This window comes from Cyprinodon variegatus, unplaced genomic scaffold, assembly GCF_000732505.1.
Source record: "Cyprinodon variegatus isolate N-32 unplaced genomic scaffold, C_variegatus-1.0 Scaffold253, whole genome shotgun sequence".
Taxonomy (NCBI): Eukaryota; Metazoa; Chordata; class Actinopteri; order Cyprinodontiformes; family Cyprinodontidae; genus Cyprinodon; species Cyprinodon variegatus.
The window spans coordinates 551,406-573,492 of NW_015150706.1; the positions used below are offsets into that span (position 1 = coordinate 551,406).

At 37.1% G+C, this 22,087-nt stretch overlaps 1 protein-coding gene across 19 annotated transcripts in view; it reads left to right on the plus strand.

Moving 5' to 3' along the window:
- Positions 1-1,271: 1,271 nt before the first annotated feature.
- Positions 1,272-22,087, plus strand: part of epb41l3 (erythrocyte membrane protein band 4.1-like 3) — a 66,723-nt gene continuing 45,907 nt past the window's right edge. For 10 of the 19 annotated variants that reach the window (XM_015382230.1, XM_015382232.1, XM_015382233.1 and 7 more), the window contains exon 1: positions 17,071-17,226. The gene's annotated coding sequence lies outside the window, so the exon portion shown is untranslated. Of the gene's footprint in view, positions 1,462-1,605; positions 1,627-17,069; positions 17,227-22,087 lie in introns of those variants that run through there. The other 9 variants (XM_015382214.1, XM_015382221.1, XM_015382220.1 and 6 more) reach the window with 3 other exon arrangements.

A 22,087-nucleotide genomic window follows, 5' to 3' on the forward strand; every position in this document is an offset into this window, starting at 1 on the left:
CAAAGAGGCTCTGCATAACTATGAGCTGCAGAGATCTACGGCTCAGGTTAGATTACTGTATCTGTTGACAAGGCAACTTTTAGCCAGGCAGTAATTTGTCTCTTTCATAGTTTTAAGTTTGTAAATGGTAAAACTGAATCTCACTTTTTAGTTTAGTAACCTTTTCCTGTAATTCTTGCAAGAACACTCCTTTTTTCCTCACCCTGTGGCTAAAACAGTAAAAGAAACGCTCACAAAGTTGACTGATTGAAGTTGGGCAGGCCTAAGTAGAGCTTTTGGAAAAGGGGCATTGGTGGCCTGAATCACTCCTCCTCAGTCACTGATTTGTTTAGTACAAGGGCGAGGTTGGATTGGTAAATTTTGAGTTAATCCAGGATAACTAGCTGCTCTGTTGGAACAGACGTCGCTGTTGGAGTTGCAGAAAGTGGACATTTCACTCCCGATCAATTTGAGCCAACTAACTAAAAAGAGAGAGTAAGAAATCAAATCACTTAATGATAGGGACTCAGTTTGTTCTCATAAATGTTTTTTTAATTTGAATGACTCATTTAGAAATGATCCAGCTTTGCTTAGTAAGAAATAATATGTGTTATTTTAGATTTATTTAAAAAGTCAAAGTCCATATACCTAAAATTTGACTGAGTAACTTTGCAAAGTATAATTGGCATTAGTCTCCAGCAAAAGGTTGACATGCACATATCTTTAACGCCTCATGAGGGGTTAAAGATATATACATGTCACACTTTCTTTTAAGGGTTGTTTTTTTGTTTTTTGTTTTTTTACAAAAAACGAAATGTTTGCCTCTTATTATTTTCTATTTGTTCGACATCAACTTTTTACAGCAACAAAAGAGGCATAAATATTCACAACACACTTTGCAAACTTTTTTTTTTTATTTAATCCAAAGCTTTATTGAAAAGTTGCAAATTACAAAACATTGACAAAAAAAATCACAAGATATAGAACAGTATCTCCAAAATAAGTGTTCAATGATGGAGTACAATTAGAAGTAAAATATAACATACTTTAACTTAAATAAATAACGGAAGAGATTTAAACACAACAACAACAACAACAAAAAGACCCTTTGCGTGTTTAACTCCAGCGTTGCTCCAGTCTGACGTGGCCCCCTGGTGGTCATGTGACATACGGCGCGACATCGAACAAGCTGCTCCTGCTGTGAGCCGCCAGCAGGTGGCGCTGCGGGGTTAATGACGTAAGGGTCCGCTCGTTAACGTGGGTGTTTACCAGGCCGGCGTGCGGTAGGGGGCGGGGTTAGTCTGCTCCGCTCCGGGTGAGGTTTACCAAAAGTGAGCTCTTACAGGTGTCCGGTCCTTTGCAGCCGGACTCAGAGGAGTTCCACGTCGGGCTTCCCATCCCCTCCGCTCCGTGACTCTGCTGGCTGACAGCTGCGTGTTTTTCCGGGGGCGGATTTCGCGTCTTTCCTCTCGGAAGACTCAGGTAAAGTGTTAACTAAGTTCCGTGTTTCACTTTCGAATAAAACAATAGGGATCAGACTTTTTTTAACGTTTGGATTTATTTTTTTTTTTGTGTCCTGCAAATCATCGGGCTTTTCCACGCAACGTGACGCGCTGCTGTTTTCCTGCTGGCGTGGAATGTGACACGGTGAGAGCAAACGGTCATTCACAAATCTGACACCAAGCCGCACAGTTCAGAGCACAAAACAACAAGTTTATGTCTTTTATCTCCAATCACCACCGTTTATATTTTAAAAACTGGCTTTATTTAATCAGGACTTATTTCCTTTTTATCTGGATGACACTAGAAACCTACATTGAACCTGCCAATAACATATTAGACTGAAGAAAATAGTTGAAAAGTCCAAATATGTGGACTGTTGGTTTTTGAAATTCTGAAATGGATGCACTATTACAGTTCATGACCCTTTAAGTGCTGATTATCGTGTTCATAAACCTTTATCAGCTGATTTCTCTCCAAGGTTTCTTAACTCTTCTTTTCATAAACTGCTGAGGAGGCATTTAACCTGGGCTGCTTTGACAAATAACTCCTTTGATTTAGATGGAAATCTGTGCAGAAGCTGTCACTGTCTTGGTTTCCCTTTTTTTTTTATTATTATTTTTTTTAGATCAATTAAGAATAGAAATGCAAATGCATCAAAGTTCAAATAGATTTTTTTTAAAAATAAGATCAATTTCATATATGCATGGCTTTGGTGTGAAAAGGTTAGATATACCTTTGGAGTTACTCTAATGTTTGATGTCATAAATATACCAGACAATCAAACCAACCTCCTTAAACCTGTCTAACAACAGGAAGTAGGCTAAAAGCCATTGGGATTATACAGTAAAGCCCAAATGGAGAAAAATAAAAAACTTCTCCAGACATTATGTACCTCTGATTTTAATATTCAAGATGCAGCAATAACAACAGACTGGAGAAAAATGGCATCAAAGTTTTATTGTGAAAGCCACTTCTGAGGGATTTAGGCAGAGGGAAGGATACAGGCGGATTCTGAATAAATAGTAGTTTCTATCTTTCAGAGCTGAAACAATTAACCTGATGAATGGTGATTGATTATTGAAATGATCATCAAGTAATTTAGTAATCGATTAATCAGCGCAGGTGTAGAGAGACGTGCTTTTGGCTGACAGAGCGACCCACCTTGAGCAGTAATTATACCAACATTTTTTTTTTAAATAGGCTATATGTAAAAAAATTGTATTTAATATTAAATAAACAACAAACTTTTATCTTTCCATATGCTCTATCCAGAATTCCTTAAATGGAAAAGTTTTAGTTTCACCATTTTTAAATACACAAAAAGTGTTTTTCTGTTCGAATATTAATAGAATACCGTAATTGAAAAATGTATCAACAGATTCATCTATTTGCAAAATAATAGTTAGTTTAATTAGTTGTCCCCTATGCTAAACAAACTATCGATAGGAACCATCCTGCTTCCTCACTGCTAGCCCTATTCAGACAGCCCTTATCGTTGGTGTATTTCCGCTTTAGCTTAAGTCTTCCTAACCACATTCACTATCAGGATGCAGCCTTAGCCTATCAACTTCTAAAATCCAAGCTAAGCAGTAGCACTGACCTCTTTTTCACAGTTAAAGATCACTTTTAAGTTTAGAGTAACTTTAAATTTGGCAATTTTTTTCCCCCTGGTAATCAGTAATGAATTTTATTGACTTGTATAAAAGCTTATGTAATACATTTGACGGCTGTTTTAGGCTTTTTTGCTCATCCAAAAGGCTTTACCTGATCAACAAGGTTGAATCATGAGCGTCAATATGCAGGAGCTGGGAGATGAAGGGGGACTGGTCAATGAGACTCGACGTGTTCTCAGGTCGATGGCAGCGTGTACAGTCATGCCTATTTGTATGGACTGCTGGTTGCTGCTTACTGTTAGCATTTGTGATATTTGCAGTCATTCAGAAAACTGTATATGTCAGGTCATAGAAAGGTGGAAAAATGCATGCAGTAAACACCTTGGACTATGCTCCGCCAGCTTCCGGGGGCGAAGTCCAGAAAATTAGTCATTGAGTTCACATGTGAGCAGAACATATAGCTCTGCTGAGGATTCACAGGAATTATTCAATTGATCCGTTCTGCTTGCCTGTTTTCCCTGTTATTTATATCAGTTAAAACATATAACTGCAGAAAACTTTGTCATACAGGAGATAATGTCAACAAAACGCAGAGTATAGGATGTTTTTTAACACCCAACTTATCTAGAGAACTTCTTGTTCTAAGTTCATGTTTCACTTGATTAATTTCTGGATATTTTGTACAAGTGTGAACAGATAACATTAGCTCACGAGTCTCTCTGCATGTCTGTCTGGAATATTCTTTGGCCTTGATTTCTTACGGAAATATATAAGTGCTACGGATTCCCTGTGAGGGAAAGGAGAGTTTGATGGGCTGCATGGTGGAGGGGAGGCCTGCACCTTCTTAATGAGGGGTCAGAATCACAGCTAATAGTCGTAGATTGACCTCAGCAGGGAGTTAAATTTGTTTCTTCTTTCCTGGTCCTATTACTTTGCATCGAGTCATGTTTCAGTTTCTAGGCTGAAATTTGCTGTGGATTTTGATCTGAACCACAATCAGCCATTCAGCAGTATGTCTGGGATGGTGAAGCTTTGTCTCCGGTCTTTAGTAGCCTTAAATATAACTTTTTTTCTTATGTTCATTTATTTTCACGGCAGCTCTGAGCCACAGCATAATGCTACCACCACTGTGCAACAATAGAAGTTTTCCTGTGAACTGTTTCTACTTATCTGAGCTGTGGATCCAATGAGCTTCCCTGAGTAACCATGGGCCTCATGGCGGTCTCTAATAATTTCTCTTCTTGTCTGCCTTCATGGTAGATTTGCGGTCACACGCACACTTTTTTTTTCTGAATTAAATCATCTACTACAATGTGTTCAAAGCTTTGGATGTTTTAAATAACATGATCTTCATTTCTGCTGAGCTCCTTGATAGTCATGATACTATTTACTTCTTTTAGGGGTATCAAAGTAAAGGGTATTCAATACAAATATGCACCATTTGTTTTACTTTTAAATTTGAGAAAAAAAACATGTATTCTCTTCCTCCCACTTTCTAGTTATTCATTACTTTATGTTTTATTACACAAGATCACAACAAAATACATACCGTAGTATTTTTGTTTTGGTTGTATTTGTTTTTCATATCTTGACAAATTGTAAAAACAGTGAGTGTTTTTGCAAAGCACAGGGGTAAGGGGCCTGGCATACATCCATCATTGTTTCTACTAGTGAGGATGTCTGTTTTGTTTTGAGTCATTAGTGATTAAAAGCACATTTGCCTTGTTTCCTTATTTCTCCCTTTAATCCTAATTTTCTTGCCTTCCTTTTTCCTATCCATCACTCCATACCTCTCCTTGCTCTTTTAATGTCTTTTTTACTCTTTCCTTGAATGCTTTATATGCGTCCTCCAGGGGCGGAGCTAAATGGGGGGCCAGGGGTGGCCTTGGCCACCCTTAGCCAATCATTGACAGCAGTAATACTCTGAAGGGGAATGTTCAAACTGATTAAACATTTAAATTTTTCATATATTAAGAACTACTTGAGGACAGAAAGACTGTGGTTAATTATGCACATCAATATACAAACATTAAAGACGACAGATACAGAATTCATGCTCTTTTCAGAATGTAAATTTTGAATTATTTGGGGTAAAGATAAAATGATGTGCCTCTGCAAGTCTTCAGAGTCTTCAGTGAAATCATAGATAAATAACAACTTTAATAATAACTTAAAAAGTCATTAAATGTGGATATTAGTAGATTTAAATATCATTTATTTGCAGAATGATTATTGATAAAAGTAATGACAATGCAAAATATCCTCGCCCCAGAACTCCAACCTGAAAGAATTTTGTCCATTATACCTTTTACTTACACAACATAGATGTTTAAATATATCCGTCTTATGAGCAAAGGCTACAGGAAAGTATAGTTTGTCTTTATTTAGAAAATATGGATGTCCTGTTGGAACAGCGTAAATTGACCCTGAGGTTCTGGTGCCTTTCGGCCACCCCTCAATGTTCTTTGGTTATTGACTGGCCACCCCTATTAGAATTTTCTTGCTATGCCTCTGGCGTCCTTGGACCATTCCTTTCTTTCTTATTTCCTTCCCTCATTTTTAATTTCATATGTTTCTTTCATTCTTTATCTTTCCTCCATTTATTTTGTCTGACCTCATTCCTTCCTTGTCATTTCCTTTATTCCTATCTGTCTTTCTGTCTTTCTTTCCATCCACCTCTTGCTGTAATTTAATGTTCTGATTGTGATTTGCAGTTTTCATCCCACAGAATGTGCCGTTTGAAACAACTACTCTGATTGGATGTAAATATCTCTCTGTGATTGGCTTGCATTGTGATTTGTTGACCTTCACATTGTCTAACCCTGAACGCATAGACACGGACGGTTTGTTAGAGTTGAGTGCATGTGTGGGATTTAAATGCACACGGCACAAATTATTGTTTGTTCTCATAGATATGAGCTCACATTGACTTTGTTGGTTTGTGACACAAATATAACACCATACATTTACAACTCTAAAGAAGTGTTGTTTGGTTGACATTAAAGTGATTCTTATGTAAAGGTTGGCTGTCTAGGAAAGCCTAAAGATTGCGTCACATAAAAAAAGAGATATTTTCAGGGTTTACTGAAGCTGTAATTGACAGATAAAGCCATCCAGCTCAGGTTTTTACTTTCTGTTGCTGTTTAACACAGATCCAGATGAGTACATGGCTGTTGTCTTGTTGGGAAATAGAAGAGATAATGTTTATGACTCTGTTGATGAGTGAGGGGATAAGCTTTTTGTATTGATCCCTATCATCCTGCGAGGCTGGATCACTTTAAAGCAGCGTTAGGCTGTTTCATGCTCATAAAACTACAGGAACCAGAACCTGTGAGGACATCCTGACATACTGAGTTTATGGTAAAGAGAGGGAGTTAGATGTTTGGCAGGAGCTGTGCTTTTTAAACATGCATTCTAAGCCGTGTATTTATTGAAGATACAGGAGAGAATAGAGGAACCAAATATTACAGATTTTGCTTCAGAACATGATAATGTTTGACGCACTTTAGTAAATCATGATTTAAATTTGTTTTATACTAATCTCTCACTTAGCACTAGTTTGTCTCCGTATTTACTGACCTAAATCAGTTAGATTTTTCGTTCGCTTTTGCAGAACCTGTGCAGAATAAGTGAGGGTTTTGCATTCCGTTTGTTAAAGTCCACATTTATTCTTAGCAAAGGCATCCAAGTTAAGGATTGGTACAAAACCTCAACCCACTTTACCAAAACTCCAGGAACAGAATTAAGAATGTTCCTTTTTAATCACATGGACACAATAAGACTAAACATCTCTATTCTATTTCTGTTCTACAAAATTGAGCGTGGATGTTTGTAATAGATATTCAGAGATCTGAGTATAAATAGAGCTTTGTGTTATTAAAATGAATGCATGCATTGCCAAAGTAATGAATAACAGCAAATTATTTGCTTCTGTTTAGATGGAGACTATTAGCTTTATGCTTTGATTTATCTACACTATGCTAATAGGAGAAGGTTGTACGGACGCAACCTTGTTTGTTCTCCTGTTCATTTTACTACAAAGGATAAAATAATTGCCAAAGGTTACAAAAAAAACTCCAGGTTTATGGTTCCTCCTGATAAGATATGCTTCTTACCAGCTGAACACCAGGAGGGAGTGCCTGTAACCAATTTGAACTCATCTGCAGCCCTGCATGAGACGCTGGTTTTTGTCACATGGCACGAATGCTGAAAAGATTAGCCTAATATGAGGTATGATTTGATGGCTGGATGCAGGGGGCTGATTTAGGAGCTTTAGCCCAGTTTGAGGCACTGAAATCAGGTTCTAATTTGGTTTACATGTGGGTTGACCCGCAGCCTTTTAGAAATTGAGCAGAGCTGGACAGTGGGGGATAATAGAGAACTGAAACCCGATACTAGGGATTTATTACCTGCAGTTAGGAACAAAACAAGGTCTACTGAGCTATTAGTATTGCATTCACAGCTTGAAAAGTGAACCTTTTTTTTAGATGCAAATCTTACTTACAAATGCAAATGCATTAAGGTTTTTCTTCAAGGTTGTGCAAAGTATTAGAATATAATTGACCATAGAGTGGTAATTACCTTCACAAAGTCTGCAGGGAACCTTGGGGATTGCTGGTCTGGACATTTCTGTTTGTCTAAATTAGATCATACGGGTTATTTGTTTAAAAGCGTCAGAAACACGCTTCCATATAATTATGTTTTGACCAGGTAGCAGCTGAAGGCCGACATCCGCTGCAGTGGAAATGACATTACTCTAATGAGATTCATAAGGTTACTCATCATTGCCCATTTCTACAGGTTTACATAAACTCTGAAGATCTCAAGAGTAAAATCTTAGGAAAAAAATATTTTTCAGCTAAATCACATCAAAAATAAAATGTATTTCTTGGTTGAATATGTTTGTCTAAGTAGCCTTAAACCAGGGGGAGATGAGGATTTTGGAAGGTGGTTTCAAAAGTGTAGAGTAAGGGTTGCACGGCGCAGTGGAGTACGGACTTTTGCACGCAGCAGAAAAAAGTGAAGACATAAGCAACCACATAAGTAGAGTCCAGAGATCACATGCTGTCTGTCTTGTGTGGAATTAATCATTCTGCTGAGCAAGCTCTGTCCTGGAGGCTGGAACATATCATAAATGTCCACACGTACTAATCTCACAGCGACGCCCGACAGGGAGAAGGCCGAATCTTTGAGTGGAAATGCAGTCGAAAATGTTAAAAACATTTCTTTTTTACTATCGGCTATCTGACTGAATGTTATCAGGTGTTTTATGACTTTCCAAAAATTCACTTTCTCAAGATGTTTGTGAATTGATATAACAAAAAATAAAAACTGTGTATCTTTGCTAACAAAAAAATGAACTGCTTTAAAAAAAACAATAATAGTAAACTACGCTAGAGCTAAAGCATATTTACATTTAAAAACATTATTTTGTGTAATTAGTTGCCCGACATATGGTGAAAATAATTTGCAAACTAATTTCTCTGTGGAACATTAAAGCTGCATGTCATCTAATATGTTTGAATGAGTCAACATGAAATGTCCAACTGCAAGTGAATGCAGCACATTATTATCGTAGCTGTTTTCTCTTTAACTTGTTTGCCAGTGGTGAGCAGAGCACAGTGCCATGTAATGAGACTGATGTGATGAAACAACCGTGGATAGCGTGAGTAATGTGAACTCTGCTTTGTAGAGGAAACGTCATGCATGATTACTACTACAGAGGCTTAGCATTTTACATCTAAAGCCATAAAATATCAGTGATCGAATGAGACATCCTGACATTTGAGAAGGGAAATAGAACAGCTGAAGATTAGTTGTTTTTGCTGATGCAGCAATTTTATAATACAGAAAGTTTTTCTTAGTTTTTTATTTTGTTTGTTTGTTTTTTTTTTTTTTTTACCTTTTTTTTAAATTGGTTATTGAGATTAAAATGTGAAAGTGTTTTATTTTTCGGCCCCGAAACTGCTGCTCCACTTTCCCTGATAAATTTTTACTTGGAATTGCAACTGGACACATTATTGTAGTTGATTCTAAAGCAAGATAGAAACTTTATCATTTTAAAATAAATTATCTATGTATTTTTTTTTTTTTTTTTTTTTTATCAGACTGAAACTATTCTTGTGTCAAATTTCGATCATCGTCAACAAATCCTGATTTACTAACAGCAAAAGATCTAGTTAAATACAGTATTTTACTCTACTTGCACCACTATTTTTTGGTTTTAATTAAATCAGCATTCTTTTAGATTTATCATAGTTGCTGACATGAGACATGTAAGAGCAACCTTTATAACATGCTTTAAATACAAACAAATGACTAAATGCTATTGAAGTGTGTAGGCATTGCTACTGAGGCATAGATAAAGGGCAGCGAGACATAATTAACACTTAATAAATTAGATTAATTTGTTCCTGATGTTAGATTTATTGCTGCTTGTTAAGGCTGATACGCCATCTCAGAGGAGATTCATAGATTAGCGGATGGACAAACCAGGGAGGGTTTATGGTAACTTACAAATCCAATAAATAAATAAAAAAATATGAAATAAAAAAGTATAAGAGCATGTTGCTTTTACAGATATCCTACATTCCCTTATTTTCCTGAAAATTTAAAGCTGTTTCTAAAACAGAATAACTGGGTTTGCTGCTTCTTTTTCTGCCTTTTAAGTTCATGTGAAACCTGGTAAGGCTATACTTTATTCAGAATTTTGAACTCCTTGCCCTCCTTCGGCTTATTTCTAACTGCCAAAGTTAAAGGAATTTTTAATAAACAGAAACATTTCTGACTAAATCAGTTACATATTTTTTTCTTCCATGCAGGAGAAAAAAAACGTATTTTTCTGGATATGTGCTTCTCTTTGCTTCCTTCTGGGGCTAAAAGTCACAAAATCTAATGACAAAGGTCAGCAGAAGCATGTGCAGCATGGGCGGTTCTAGATGGGGGCCAATAGGGGCCAAAGCCCCTGTTAGAACTAGTACTATCTCTTGTTATTGCCAGTGTACCAAGACAATACTAAATAAATATATAATGAATAAACTATTATCAATACTGGAACAGCAATCCAAATTGAAATGTCCCTGCAAACTATTAAAATCTTAATTTTTACCATTTTATTTTATTAAGGATCAAAAAATGAATTTGTTGCACTTTTAACTTCAATCATATTACAATAGGATCACATTTTTCAACAGCTAGAACTGAGGTTTCCAGAGATGCAGATAGCACTTTAGTTTGCTTAAATATATTTTTTGGCTACAATTGCGATCAATAATGCCAGCAAATAAGACAATTAGTGAAGATATGCAACAGACACTAGATTTCTCTTCTCTGAAGCAGATTTTTAATGACGAGGGACAAAGAATGCATAGTTGTCAATATGAAATTAAATGTTATTGCCTTACAAAAATATTCATATGCATATATTCCCATTTTTCCATGTCACTAAAGGACCTTCAGTAAATTTAAATGGGATTTTGTTATATTTGCCAAAACAAATTTGCATATAATTGTGACGTAGAGGATAACTAATACAAAGTTTGTGAATATTTTACAAATATAGCAAAACTGGTTCATATACGTCTATCTCCAACCCTGTGAATTATTGATTTATTTATTTTAAGGACCAGCCAGAACAAGAATTTTTTTTTTCTTCCATTTTTACAGTGTTTGCTTATGTTTATTTTGAGAAATGCTTGGTTTGCTTCATTTATCCCAAACGCATGTGGAAAGAAACTGCATTGAAGGCAATGGGCTGGTATGGGCTGCTAATAATTACACACAGCCTGATCATCCATGTAATATGAAACATGCCTCACTTTTTCATCCTCTCGTTTATGTAGTATACATAAACGTAATTGTAAACGACAAAACTTCACTTACTGTTCTTAATAAGGAACAGAATCGTTACTACTTTGAAATAACTTTACTGATTTGTTGTAGGAAAAATGCTGCCCATTGATTTTGGCTTCAGGTTTGCTGATAATCTCTGAAATGTTCAACTAATCGTGTGCTTCACTGTTAAATCTGTCCTTGGTCTGTCAGAGCTTTTCTCACGCTGGCTTGCATCTTGCGTAGGTTGAGCGATCTTTCAGTTGGCGTCGCATCAGTTCTAGTACATACTATCTAGTTTAGTTTGCGGTTGTTGTGTAAGGTCACTTTTTAGGCGCTTGGTGCAATAACATACTCCGCTTTTAAATGGTGAATAAGAGTATCGTATTTTCTGGTAAGGTCAACTTTAAAGCAACACCAAAGAGATAATTCACATCTAATACGTTTGTTTTGCTTTCCTCAAAGCAGTAAAACCTGATACAGATCCAGGGTTTTGCCTGCGTAACCCTTTTAGTACAGAGAGGTTTTATGCAGTAAAGTAGGAGTCTTATCATTTCTTGGCTGCGGCTCACTTCCCCCACCACCATCCGCACCCCCCCTCAAGGACGTAGCTGTGATAATAGGGACAGTTTGACCTTTAGTCAGCAGTGACATTTCCCCTCAGTCTACTGCTGCACATAGCTTGTATGCGATACCTCACATTATCATTTCTGAGTTATTTACAATTACAGGCAGTATTACATTTTCTTACATATTTCTCCTGTTTACGCCACAAAAAAAGGAAAGACGTGTAATTTTACAAGTCATTTATCGAGTATTTTAACAGTATTTTAACAAATATTTGCTATATTTGCAGCTGTCTGGCTTGAAGTAATCTTGAGTGCATCTTTCCTGCTTATTTGAATGTGAACGTCACGCGCATCAATATAAAATTCCGTAAAAATTCAAAAAATATCCACTGGACTTGGTTTTCAAGATTTGAAGACGTTTCGCCACCTCTCCAGGAAGCTTTCTCAACTCCTGGAGAGGTGGCGAAACGTCTTCAGATCTTGAAAACCAAGTCCAGTGGATATTTTTTGAATTTTTACGGAATGACTTTGACCTGGATGACTGAGAACCTTCATCAGCATATCAATATAAAACTAATCGATCTCATTCCCTAGACATCGATTTTGCAAAAATGTAAAGGAATCAATTAAATCGAGTTTTTACCCAGCCCTATCTGCCACCATTCTATGGTCACTAAATAGCGACAGACTTGCCTAAACTTCATTTAGATCATTGTTGGCAGTGGCTCTTAGTGGTGAAGCAGATGAGATAACAGCTGTGCCGACTGCATAGACTACTTATTATTGAAATAACAGAAACTATAGATATAAAATGTCACTCTTATAGCTGTTTAGAAAGCTATAGCTGCTTGTTCTGTTGTTTAATACCTGTAAGCTATCTGAGTTTTTTTCCCCAACTGTATATGTTGTTGCTCAGGTTGAGCTTTTTGTTCCAAGTATTCTACACCTAATAAGAAGCTGCAGAATAGTGGTTTTCAGTGTGTTTTCTTTATAATAAGTCTTTTTGCAAAGCAAGCCTACATCCCTGTCACTGTTGATGAAATCTGCCTCTGCTGGGATGAAATATCTTAAGCTGTGCTGTCCGTGGCTGTTTGTACCTCTGCTGCTCATTAAACCAATTAGTTGAAGGAAAAGTCAGGAGAGTGACTCTGACCATGCGGCAAAACCCCCAAAAAAAATCCTCAAAAGAAGAAGCCCACCCTCTAATTATTGATGGATTTATTTTTTTATATAAAGCTTATTTAAAAATTATTTAGGGAGTAAAATCGTATACAACTGAGACTGAAAGGGAGGTGAGGAAAAAAGAAGAGAAAAGAACTAAGGGTGAGAGAAAGAGATGGAGACAGGAAAGAGTGCATGAACAGAGAAAATAAAACAAAACGGACAACAAAGAAAATATACAGTAACTCCTAGATGTCTGCTTCCACACCTGTATGAGACAAGAGGGATAGAAAACAGAGAACATTACAGCAAAACAAGCAAAGTAAACATCAAAAAAAGCTTTTAGAGCAGCAAGTATCCTTTAGATAGCCATGTGTGTGGAAGACTAAACTTTTGGTGATTACTAGGGATGCAACTAACCATTTATTTTTCTAATAGACTTAACCTTAGACTCAACTTTATTTATGCCTTAGGGTTACTCCTTCAGGAAAATTCTGGTTCCAGCAGCATGATGCCATTAACACTAGAAGTCCCAGAGATAGGAGAATTTCTGTCAGCCTCCAGTCCCCCCAACATCAGTACTCATGAATCCCTTTTCAGATGTAAATGCCACATTAGCGCTGTGGCTGGAGAACCATTCCATCCCCTTCAGTCTTTCTCTTTGAGACTGTTTTACCTGAGAGCAGGGTGGGAAAAAATCCTATTTGTAATTAAATATAACTAGGTCTATGTCATCAGTGTCGCAAACACTGGGATGACTTCAACGGAGCCACCAGCGCAGCGATCAGACGATAACTGATCTGTACAACAAAAATAGTAAAAAAATACGACAGACAATATAAAATGAGTAATAATAGATCAATCTGTCCATTATTTTTTTTAGATTAATTGAATAATAATCAGATAACAATATGTTATCTGATTAGAAGGGAAAAAGTTTTTCTTTTTTTATTTTAAATGCAAATATATATATGAAAGCTAAAACTAAATCTAAGATGTCTGTCAAAAACTAAACCAGCCAGCGTGACGTGATTTTACCAGGCGGCTCTATGTCCAATGACCCGCAGCACGGGTACAGCGTCTGACCCAGCCTGGCCAGGGCCCGCCACAGTCGGATCAGGAAACAACCAGAGTGAGACCCACACCTACGCAAAGTCGGATGGCATAGCACACTCGACCAAAAACTGCGTCCAATCCAATTCCCAGCAGCCACACACAATATATTTAAAATTAATTGAAGATTGGAAAATAATCTGAGCGATTCCACATACTAACTGGGTTGTGACAATGAGAGACTGGATTTGTTTTTATGTGAGAGAAAAAAACTTTGAACGTAATGGTTCACATTAGAGAAAATAATTTGATTAAATTAATTAGCATATGTAGGAGTCTTTATTGTAGGATATTGATCCCATCCTTTAAACATGTAGCCATATTTTAAGGAAAAAGAAACACCCCACCTACTTTTTTTTTTTTTAAGCAAAATATTGTTAATGGAAAATGGATTATCACCTAGGTGTTGGTAAGATCATTCTTTCAGAGCATTGTAATGACTACTTGATGCGATTAAATATTTATGTAGGCGAACAGTTTGGTTACTTGGGTGTTGCAACAGTTTTTTCTCTAACAAGAGATCTCGGGTTCAACATCCCAGTTTAAACGTTTTGCAAATGTGTCCGTTCTATATGGATACTCTAGTTTCTTTAGTCAGAAAAAATACACATTAGGGTAGCTGGGTACCCTTAAATAGATATTAATTGCATTAAAAAAGATATAGCAGTCAGAAACATCTGGGTGTTTCATGGCAATTTATGACCAACAGAAAGTAGGAATACATGCAAAGTAAACCCCCCTGTTTGTGCATCTTTTCAGAAGTAAAAATCTAAACGGTGTGAAAAACATTTGTATTTAGCCCCCTTAACACGTATATTCCTTAACAGAATACAATGCAACCAACTGTGGTCAGAAGTAAATACCACACCTACACATAGTAGAGAGTCCAACCATGTATCTATAAATTCCTCAGATGTTTGTTGGAGACTCATCGATCAAAAAAGAAAGGGCATCATGAAATCCATGTAACATAAACAGGTTTGGATTTAATGCAGAGCTTATTTAAACAACTACAGTACAATTGGGTATTGAGGCAACTAATGGGGTAGAGTTCAGTTAATTGTCTGAAAAAAAAGACTATTTCATGACTACAAACCTGGATAGACATGACCTTCCACCTTAACTGATGGGCCAGGTAGGGAACAATAATCAGTGAAACAATGCAGAGGACCATAGCCCGGGTTGGAAAATCTATTTACATTCAGCTATGTACTCCACAGATCTGCTTGTAATTGAGGGGTGGACAAAAACCCATTGCTTTAGGAAAGCCCTAAGAGGTCATGTTTCTGGTTTACCACTAGTCCTAGTGGGGTTTAGGGGGAAAATATGAACTAAGGAGCTCACAACTTAACTATAAGGCTACATAAAGTGTTAAGTGTGGCTGAAAACTCAACATTGCATGGTAAACTATTATGTTAAATCATTCTGTTAGAATAAATACAAGTCAATACAAAGATGTTAACAAACATGTATCACTTTCACTTCACTTTATAATGATATCACATTTTTTTAGTGTATTACTATAAATCATAATATGTTAAAGTTTGTAGTTTTAATGCCAGACAATGACAAAAAAGGAAGTTTAGTGTGCCCTGAATCACTGATAGAACCAACTTTACAGTTTCACTGTTGCATTCCACACATAAATCAATCTAACTCAATCAAATCTCCCTAAATAGATATGACAAGAGCGGTCTTTGTCAACAGAAGCGCCAGACCCCATGCTACAAATCTCTCAGTGTAATTGTATCTTTTAAAAAGAAGAAGCTTGACTTAAGTTTGGTTGATTTTTGCTTGTGGATCTACCGTATTTGTTTGTCTTCTTGTGAGACGGGCTCAGACCAGCCTTAGTGGACAGCTTGGCTTTGCAGGTCGACAGACTGATGGTGACGATGTATGATTTACGTTTCCAGCCATGCTCAAAATTAAGGAGTTATCAAAAGCTATGAATCATTATCATCACAAAAATTGTTAAGGTGTACCATTTAAATCTAAAGTTCATCCACCATAACTGTTTTTAAAAGAATAGTATGACGTGGATTGTTGGGAAGTGCTGACCTCAATGCTCTGTCACCAGTCATAATGGAACCTATGCTGTGTTCACTTATGATTTATAAATGGCTTCAGAGGAGGCAAGTCTCCTATGGTGTAAATCGGAGGTTTTCAACAGGGGGTACGCGACCCCTAGGGGGTCCACGGAGGTATTGCACAGGGGTAGAGAAAGTTTGGGTTCATTAGACTTTTTTTTTTTTATATTCCCCTTACAAGTTTTCCACTAATTGAAATGTCTTTAAATACACATTAACATGAATTCAACACACTGAAGTAAACAGATAAATGGAAGCAGAAGATGTCTTTCAGTCATCAACGCACACATTCACCGACACACATGGGGGGCCAGGGGTGTCCATGGCCCCCTTTAGCCAATTATTGGCCACCCCTACCATTTATTTCCCTCTAATACAGATGTTGGCAACAGTAATACTCTCAAGTGGAATATTCAAAACATTGACAAATACTTGACAACAAAAACACTGTGGTTAATTATGCACATCAATATACAAACATTAAAGATGATAAGTACAGAATTCAAGCAGGAAGGGATTTCGTGTTTTATGGGGTAAAGAGAAAATTATGAGTCTCTGCAAGTCATCTAGCAGTCTTCAGTGAAATCATAGATAAATGACTATTTCAATAAAAACATATTAAATAATCAATTTATGTAGATATTAGTACTTGTAAATATAAATTTATGCAGAATTATTACTGATAAAAGTAGGTAAGTAAAGACAATGGAAAAGATGTTCACTCAAAACTTAAACCTGAAAGAATTCTTCTCACTATATGTTTTATCTAGAAAGCAGGGATGTTTGAATCCATCCATTTTCTTCAAATGTTTAATCCCAAGTGGGGTCGCGGAGGGTGCTGGTGCCTATCTCCAGCTGTCAATGGGTGAGAGGCAGGGTACATCTTGGACAGGTTGCCAGTCCATCGCAGGGCAACACAGAGACAAACAGGACAACCATTCATGTTTTGCTTGTTAATTTTCCTGTTGGAACTGTAGATAGACCCTGACGATCTGGTGCCTACCCCTATAAAAATCTTCTGGCTACACCTCTGCAAGAAATGTAACACATGTAGCTCCATATCATAACACTTCCTCTACCAACATTTTTTAGTTGTTTTTTTGAGGGCCTTAAGTCTCAAAAACACTCTCCAGACACAAGTGTCACCATCTCGGGGGAAACAAGGTGCCAGAGAGGAGTGATTGTGGGTGAATTGTTGGTGGTGCTGCCAGCATAATGCCCTGGCTGTCCTGATATCCCAGAATCCTGCTGTGAGCCAGAGGAGTGTGATAGGCTGCTGCTGCTGAGGAGGGGAACTGCAGCAGTTAGCGCCTCTGTCAGGAAACAGAAGCCCACTCCGAATGAAGCAGCTGAACGAAGACCCTTCCTCCGGTAAACCACCTCTGCCTTATTTCGGTTGCTTTTTATACTCAGGCTGACTTTGACTTTTGGTTCCCTGGTTGGGTCTGTCCTTTAACTGGACGGTGACACATGATGTGCTTTTTTCACTGTATTCAGTAGGGGAGAAGAAAAAAAGAACTGTAGTGGTCGCAGCTTTGCTGGTCAGAAACCATTTTAACACGACATAATGTGGCTATGTGAGCCTTTTGCGTTCAGAAATAGAGGCGACGCCGCTTTTTAGCTGCGTACAGCGGCTTTATGTTGCTTAAGAAAGTCAGTCTGGCTCCAACCGTTGAGGTAAAGCTAACATGCTCAAGTTTCAAGGCAAGGAGGCGAGGAGGGGACAAAATGGGCCGTTTACTGTCTATTTCACGGGCATTTGCACTTGAATGCAGAGGACAGCTGAGTCACAGTCAGTGGAGGTTGTGTTTTAACGCGGTGGCGGTGATTAAAGTGCTACATTACGGCGGGTCGGAGCGAAGTGTCGGTCTGTTTTTGATCTGCAGTGCGGTGGGCGTGGCTAAGGATGACACGCGCTGGATCCTCTGTTAGCATCCCTCCATCCCTGAACAAGCAGCTTCACCTCCAAGCTCTGACTTAACAGTTTTCATTCAAAGGCACAGGGAGCTGCTTCGGCAATCCTAATGGTTTAGAGACGCTGTGGACCCTGTTAGGAACGGTTTAAGGACTGAGAATAAACTGTACATTTGAGGAGACATGTTTAAACTATTTAAAGGACACTGGTTTGTATTAAGAAATGTCCTAATCATTGTGTTCTATTATTAAAAAATGGCTGCTAGATGTTTTGCAGTTAGAAGTGACTGACTCATGAGATAGCAAGTCATACCTATGAGAGGTTTGTCTCTATGTTCATTAAAATAGTCTTCTATACTAGAATATATTCCATAGAATATCAATGTTTTGTTGAAATAAATACTTAGTGTTGAAGAATCACAAGTTTTCCAATGGATCCTGGATCCTGTGTGCATATTTTACACAGCTGCACACCTTAGAAATGGAAAGATTGAATTAGTTTTTGTCCTTCATGTATATAAATCTGTGAGAAGCTGCCTTATCATTGTCCAGGGACTGACAAATCTGAGGTGCAGCCATGGATCACACCAATGGGTCCCCATCTTGTTTTTACACAGGGTTTCTGCGGGTCATGAAAAATCTTTAAAAGTCATTAAATTATTATTTTTTCCATAGAATATCAAAGTTTTGTTGAAATAAATACTTACTGTTGAAGAATCACAAGTTTTCCAATGGATCCTGGATTCTGTGTGCATATTTTACACAGCTGCACACCTTAGAAATGGAAATATTGAATTAGTTTTTGTCCTTCATGTATATAAATCTGTGAGAAGCTGCCTTATCATTGTCCAGGGACTGACAAATCTGAGGTGCAGCCATGGATCACACCAATGGGTCCCCATCTTGTTTTTACACAGGGTTTCTGCGGGTCATGAAAAATCTTTAAAAGTCATTAAATTATTATTTTTTAAATTAAGGCCTTAGTTGGCATTAAGATAAATCAAATTGGATAATCGTGGCATTAAAATGGCTTTGGAAAACAAGCTTGAGGTGGAGAAAAGGCTAGAGAATGGGGGGGGGGAAATGCAAATTTGAACCAAAGTGGCGGGAAAACGAGGAACTCGGGACATGGCTGCAGCCTGTCCACGGTGAAGATGACAAAGGATTTTGACATATATATATATATACTAGTCATGGGTACTTGTTGATGGCATTAAGATTATTTTTAAGAGCATTAAAAAGCATTAAATAAGAGTTACTCATTCATGTATAAACCCTGTTTTTGTGAAATGATGCCCTCTGATATCGGTGGAAGCAGATGATGCCTGCTCGGCTTTAGATGCTGTTTTGGCTTCTTTTCTTAAATCCTTAATGAGTTAATGCACTTTAGGAGTAACTTTGGTTGGCCATCCACCATTGCAAAGGTTCAATCTTTTTTTCATAGTTTCAGTAGAGTTTCAAAGCCTTAGAAATTGCTTTGTTAATAATTTCCACTGATTGTCAGCGAGTTGATTTGTGATTTGTTCTTTGGATATTTTTCAGGTCAGGGCATGATTTGTTCCCTTTTGCGACATTGCAACCCACTTCTCTTTCAAAACGGTTTAGTTGTATCAACAGGCCAGGAAAATTGAACTCTGCTTTTCCAGGAATATGATTAACTACATTTAGTCATTATTCTAAGGTGGTGGAGCTTATTTCTATTATTTATCTTAAATAGGGTAATGTCAATTTGTAGAGCATTTGAATTTCAAAAAAATAAAATCACTGCATTTTTTAGTCATTACAACATAAACTACCATGAGCAATTAAAAGAAAAGTAGATTTAAAACAAACAAAAAAAGTAGAAAGCTGTAAGGTCTTTCAGAGCACTGCAGCTAGATCAAGTGTATTATTACTGCTTATTATGAAAATGTTTTGTTTTCCATAAAATTCTCTAATTATTACCCAGAGACAGGTATTGCTCAAAGTAAATCTTATCAAATGTCTTATGCCTTCTGGTTTCTCTAGACTTCTCTGTAAGAAATCATTATCCTCTCATCAATATGCACATCTTTACCTCCTATCTATCATCTCAACAGACATTTTCCCCTCATTGTTCACGGCAGAACAGCTGGATGAACAGAGTCGACTACAATATTCCACTTTCCCTCTGACGCACAGTTGAGCTGTATTGGCTCCCAGTCGAACCCCTAAATGCCTCTGTGCAAAAATCAGCAATGCCAAGAATGTAAACGCAGCAATGTAAGCTGACAGGATTTATGGCGTCCTCAGCAGAAATGTGCTCTGCTTTGAGTCACTTTCATGTGACCAGACCGCCTTCCTCAAAATCTGCTGTTAAAATTGTCTCTTCACATCTGTTTTGAGCTCAGCTCTAAAATATCTTGTCGGGATTCGGCCTGTACGAAAGAGAAATTAATATTCAAATAGATTTTCTCACTTCTGTGTTCTGTTGACACATTTAGTTGTATTCAGAGACACTTTTAATCACTGATGTATAACAGGAAACGGACTGAATTGGACCTGCTTCCAACCTTTTCAGGTCTTCTCAGGAAGTTTTGTGCAGGAAAAGGCTTCCAACTGGAGATTTAAACTCTTAAGGCAAACATCATAATCAATGTTACCCTTAAAAAGTGAGGCCAGTTTGCTCTCCTTCCATTGTGTTCTTGCAGCTGTGGAGAAAAGCAGCTGCAGTGTTTATGAGCTGCTCTCACATGTGCAGCTTTGTCCATGTAATGTGTTAAAAGGCCGTGAACTGTGTGGGAAAGCAAACAAGACCTCCTGTCTCTGCCAACTCGCTGCAGAGTCTTCATGTGACAATTTATATATCTAAGATCCCATCAGATTTACCCTCTTCAGTCTGGCCGTCTGCTTAGATTTGCTCCTTCTTGCAATTTTCTTTCTAGCAGTGCAGAAGCATCCAGTTGTGGGGTTTCACTGTTTATGGTTTGCCTTTTAATTCCACTTTTCCTCCATGATGGAAGATATCAAAATCATTATTTTTACTCTACAGATATCCTCTGGTTTCTTGAATTTTCTAGTTGTCTCTTTAAATACTTTTCTAGTGATGTTGTCAGAACTAGTGACCTAAATTTAAAGATTGTTTATGATTTGGTGCTCTTTTTTTCTGACTTCCATTGGGTAATCCAGAGAAAATAAAATAAAGATTATAGCACAAGACAATAAAAGGTTAGAAAAAATGCAACTCCAACATTTTTGGTCGATATTGCGCTAATTACATTTCTTGAATGTGATTAACCTAGATTATCCTCCTAAAGTTTTCTATGGTTTCATTTTTGCACCATGTTTGGAAACTAGAGGAAGTGAGCATCCTTTAACTGGCCACCTCTATTACTGACCTAAACAGTCTGTATGAATCATAGCAACCAACCAAACACTGAATCCAAACTGTCAGTTTGATATTGGAAACATTGCTATTGCAATTTAGTGGCTCTACTAATAAAAGAAAATCTCTTACAAATTCTCTCAGTACTTTGACATCTAGAAAATAGATCAAATCTTAATACAGTGTATTTTATGTGGATTCAACAATGTTTTATATACCTGTATGCTTTTCTGACTACTGTCCTGTTTGCAGGCTTGCCGCACAGCAGGAAGGTGTCAAAATACCTGAGAAAAATATTAATAGTTCCAGAAATTCTCTTTTTATTCCATTCCCTTAAAGTCTTATCCAGCTGTCTGTTCATTAATCTATCAGTCTCTCCATCCATCTGTCAAGCTGCTCATCCCTTCATTCAACCATTAACCAGCCAGTTTTTTTTTTCTGGTTCCTTATTAATAGGCCCATTGATAGACACTGCAGAAATGGCTTCTAGATATTTCGAGTCAACATTTTTCGATTAATATTTGAAGAAACCACTACAACTTTGTTTTTTCCGTTTTACTTTTTTCTCCATGTGTTAAGCCCCTGATTTGGGAAATGTTAAAAAAAAACATTGTCACATAAATGTGTCAGCAGAAATGGGAAAACTGGGCCTTAGTGAAGACGCATGCTTTCATCTTTTTAGAACTTTTCTGAATTCATTCTTAAGACTTTTGTTAAATGTTTTTCAAGTTCTGGGACTGTAAATGTTGCCAGTGTTTTTTTTTAGTTAAAACTTAATATTTCATGTTATTGTGCTCACCCTCTAAATCCTCTAGTGATAAAACATTTAGATAATATTTATTCATAGTAGTGCTGTAACTAATTATTATTTATCAAATCGATTAATCAAATAGTGTAAAGTTCCTTAAAGCTACAGTGTGTAATAATTACAGGGATATACAGTCAGAAATGTACTATATTATACATAACTATGTT